This window comes from Canis lupus, chromosome 3, assembly GCF_011100685.1.
Source record: "Canis lupus familiaris isolate Mischka breed German Shepherd chromosome 3, alternate assembly UU_Cfam_GSD_1.0, whole genome shotgun sequence".
In the NCBI taxonomy this organism is placed as follows: Eukaryota; Metazoa; Chordata; class Mammalia; order Carnivora; family Canidae; genus Canis; species Canis lupus.
Window position 1 is genome coordinate 41,672,485 of NC_049224.1, and position 4,393 is coordinate 41,676,877.

The 4,393-nt window shown below is 49.2% G+C and overlaps 1 long non-coding RNA gene across 1 annotated transcript; it reads left to right on the plus strand.

Moving 5' to 3' along the window:
- The first annotated feature begins 259 nt into the window (after window positions 1–259).
- On the plus strand, window positions 260–3,547 carry LOC111095361. Its single transcript, XR_005356340.1, has 3 exons — window positions 260–533; window positions 2,661–2,721; window positions 2,938–3,547. It is a non-coding gene; the product is annotated as an uncharacterized LOC111095361 (long non-coding RNA).
- Window positions 3,548–4,393: the final 846 nt, after the last annotated feature.

Here is a 4,393-nt window from a genome sequence, read left to right on the forward strand (position 1 = left end):
CTTCAAAAGCCCTATGTTAAAGTCTTAACTCCCAGGACCTCTGAATATAACGATATTTGGAGATAGGGCCTTCAAAGTGATAATTAAATCAAATTAAATTAAATTAAATTAATTATTTTTTTAAAGATTTTATTTATTTATTCATAAGAGACACAGAGAGAGAGGCAGAGACACAGGCAGAGGGAGAAGCAGGCTCCCTGCGGGGAATCCGATGTAGGATTCAATCCCAGGACCCCAGGATCATGACCTGAGCCAAAGGCAGATACTCAACTGCTGAGCCACCCAGGTGTTCCATTATAATTAAATTTAAATGAGGTTATTAGACAGGCCCTAATCCAAGATGACTGTTGTCCTTATAAGAAGAGCAAATTTGGACACAGATATGGACAAAAGGAAGAAGTGAAGACACAGGAGAAGATGGCCATCTCTTGGCCATTTAAGGAGAGATGCCTGGAGCAGATCCTTCCTTCAGGGCCCTCAGAGGGAACCAACCCTGCTGACACCTTGATCTTGGACTTCCAACCTTCAGAACTGTGAGAAAACAACCTCTGCTGTATTTTTTAAAAGATTTTATTTATTTATTTGAGAGAGAAAGAGAGAATGAGCGGGGGGAGGAGTAGAGGGAGAGAGAGAATCTCAAGCAGACTGTGCTGAGCATGGAGCCTGATGCCAGGCTCAATCCCACAACCCTTGGATCATGACCTACACTGACCAAGAGTCAGACGTTTAACTGACTGAGCCACCTGGGTGCCTGCAACTTTCTGCTGTTCAAGTCACCTTGTCCATGGTTATTTGAATAGAGCCGCCCAAGCAGATGAGTGCAGGTGCTCAGAAGGGACGAGCTCTGGGCAGTCCGGTTCAGCCTGTGACTCTCTAGCCCCCAAGTAGGGTGGAGGACTACTGGGGGGTCTCGTGTACCCCTTCCCAGGTGCTGAAGCCCACGACCCAGATGTAGACAACTGCTCTGTTGGCTGTCTCCTCTCCCTCACAGTTGTCCTCCCAGAAAGACATCATATGAAGCTTTGGGTTTGGACTGAGATGAAAGCTAAGGACAGATGCTCCGGCACAATGCAAGGACCCTCCCGTCAACTGGTGTGGACAGGGACATCCCCAGGGACTTCCTGAAAGCAGCTCCCCCCACTGCAGACCCCCTGAGGCCTGCTGACAGCTGCAGTAGCAACAGGTGTGGGGACACAGGAAGCCAGCAGCCTCCAGAGGCCCCAGGATGGGTGGACAGAGCTTAACATGGGGGAAGGGTGATGAGGACAAGAGAGTGTGGCCGGGCTGTGAGATTTCCAGTCCTCCCGGATGGCCAAGGCCTCCTGGGGGTGGTGGTCGTGTCCCTGGGACTACCAGAATGCACCTGCCTCCGTCCCCCTTTCTTTACCCCTGCAAGCTGGCTACCCGATCCCAACCTGGGAGGGAACTAAACCAAGGGGAAGGGCAGGGACACACAGAGAAATGTGGAGAAGCTGGATTGTGGCTTCAGGGATGGCAATCAGGGTTCACAAGCTGGAGAAGCAACACATTCGAGTGGAGGGCAAGCCTGCTGGCCAAGTTCATGCACGGGAGACTGTTGGTGCATCCCTGTACTATTCCTGCAGGCTGTGATCGTGCTCCTCCATGCAGGGCAGGGTAGAGGCCTCGTGGGCCTTCCACAGGATGATGGCCCTGCCCCCTACTGCACCTGGACCTCTGCCTGGGTGGGAATCCTACCCCCAGCCTTGAGGGCCTGCAGATTCCCCACCTGCTCCCCAGATGTGAGGTGGTATGGGAGTGGCATGGTGAGGGATGTGCCACTCCCACCCAGACAGGCCTGGGTGCTACCCCCCACCCATCTCTGCCCACCATGAGAGCCATGTCTGCTAATGAGCCAGCTGCCGAGGAGTGGCTCCAACAGCTGCCTGGCCAGGTGCATGTGGCCTGGGGCAGGCAAATAGCCGGGCAGGCCGAGCGCCACTTGTAAAGAGTAATAACCTGGTGAAGCAAGATAATCGCCCCTTCCTGAGAGGCAGACGTGATCTCATTAGCGATCATCCAGAAGGTTGGAGTAAGACTCTGTGCTCTCTGGGATGGGGGAGGTGCTCAAAGCCAGAGAAGGTGCATTGTCTGCTCCAAGTGCAAATGGAACCAACCAGGCTCCAAGTTTGGGGAAATAATGGACAGAGAGACAGAGGGAGACTGAGGATGCTTAACCAAGAAAGAGAGGACTCCACTCCCAGACCATGCCTGGCTCCTCCCCTGGCCATGCTTCTTTCCACCTAGGAGGCTGTACTCTGCGTCCCCACCAGAATGCACCCCCTGTCTTTGGACCAAATGAACCCTCCTTTGCTAGGAAGAGCTCTCATCCCAGAGAGATCTGTCATCCTCTCTTTCTCTCTCCTATAACCTAGTGTGGTGCTGTCACTTGTGCCATCGGGGTTGGAAGGAAAGGACAGCCAACTATCTCACTGCACAGGAGAGGTTCTATAGTTTGTTTTGGGTTATGCGGTCACCAGCATCCACTGCTTGGCCAAAATCTGTTCTCCTAATCTCTTTTCTCTATCCAGGGGATTACTACCCCCTTTTTTGGAGGCATGGCCACTTTTGAAAACTGGGTGGAAACTATCAAAGTCTTTCCAGATCAATCTATATAAAAATAAAATGTGTTCCATATCCAGGAGTTAATGGATTCTCCGAATCAGCCCATCCATGGATCTTCCAAAGCCAGTGATTTCCATGGTATGTATCAGAATCATCTGGGGCTTGTCGAAACCAAAGGTATCCAGGCCTTATCAGGTGGTCTGGAGTAGGATAAGGAATCTTCACTCTGGCTAGGTCCCAGTTTGTTGGGTTACAGGTTCCAGAATGGCATTTTGAGAAACACTACTGGAGGACTCTGTGAAGCCCCAATGAAGACTCTACTTCAAATCGCCTCTCCATTTGTTGTCTTTACAGATGTATGGAACTTGCCATCCCAAAGAAAGTTGCAAGCTCTCGAACAGAAGAGACCTCAGCTTAACTCTTTCTGTATCCTGCCCAATGCCCCAAGACCCCATCCATTAAGTTCTCACTGATTGTCAAAACTCCTTGAGATTCCCGAAGGAGGAGTCCTGGGAAAATCTACAACCCAACCAATGTTGGGAGACTTTGTTTTGTTTCTTCTTCTATTACCAACAGGATCAAGCAACATTGCCTTGTTATGACTGATGGAATTCCATTCCCCCTCCTCCATTCATCTACTATTGGGGGCACTTAGCCACCAAGGTCCACCTCTGGGAGGAGGTAGAAAGAATCACCAGGGCTTCCAGCTTTCCTGCCCCGGTTCCAGCGGCTACACACATGCTGCCAATTGAAAGACGATGTGTGTGTTGGCATGGCTATACCTCTGCGTTAGCAAGTGTGAATTTGGAATTCCAATCTGATTGACTAAGTAACTTTGACTCTAATTAGAACAGTAGGGTTTGTTCTTAATCTGCAACCATTTAATCTTCTGTCTCATTAATTGTACAAAGGTCTTTATGAATATGTAGATCGAGAGGGGAATAAAAGATTATTTGACCTTGAAGAAACACATATAAAATAGGTGTATGCTCGCCCGGCCTCCGGTTCCCTTTTATTATGCAGATGTAAAAATTGGTTCTGCTACAAATCAGGCTATTGTGGGTTATCGGCAATCTTGCAGCCAATTACGATACAGCATTCTGATGAGCCATAGAAGTTTAATAATTAGAATAGTACTCACATGCGAGCTGCTTGCTGTGAATTTGCATGTAAATAAAAATGTGGCTATCAAAACCAGGCAGAAACAGCCCACTGATGAAGAAAATTTCAAAAGGGTCAAATGTGAAAAAGGAAAGGTCTGTGGAGGAAAAGGCAAAGTGTCAAGGGGCAGGAAGCAGAGTTCTTTATGAAGAACACATGCTTCAGGGGCGATAGCCTTCCGAATATAGCTCCCTTCTTGCCTTTTAGAAATACTAGTAAAGTGTCCCCTTCGAGCTGGTGAGCTGGTTAACATCCTGGCCCTGCCACCAACAGCCTGGGACCTCCTTGTGTCCAAATGTCCTTGTCTATAAGATGAGGACATTCCCACCTTCCCCCAGGCCTGTGAGGCTTAAGTGAAATGAGATCGAACATGGAGCTCCTTGCACACGAAGACTTGCCCATACAATGCCCGTTTTTAAATTTCCTTCCTTCCTTCTGACAACATACATGGAAGGCTAAGGAGGAAATGTTTTCTTAGCAGCCCAATCAACTCACCGGGAGAAAGCTGTTCTTGTCTCCAAGGAGAATGAGGGAAATAGCAGACCTATTTAGCAAACCACTAGCTTTTGTGGCACCAAGTGGGGTGTATAAGTCAGAGCCGAGGAGACGGAAGTTCATGGTTTGCTGGGTTTGGGCCTGGTGTGGTTGC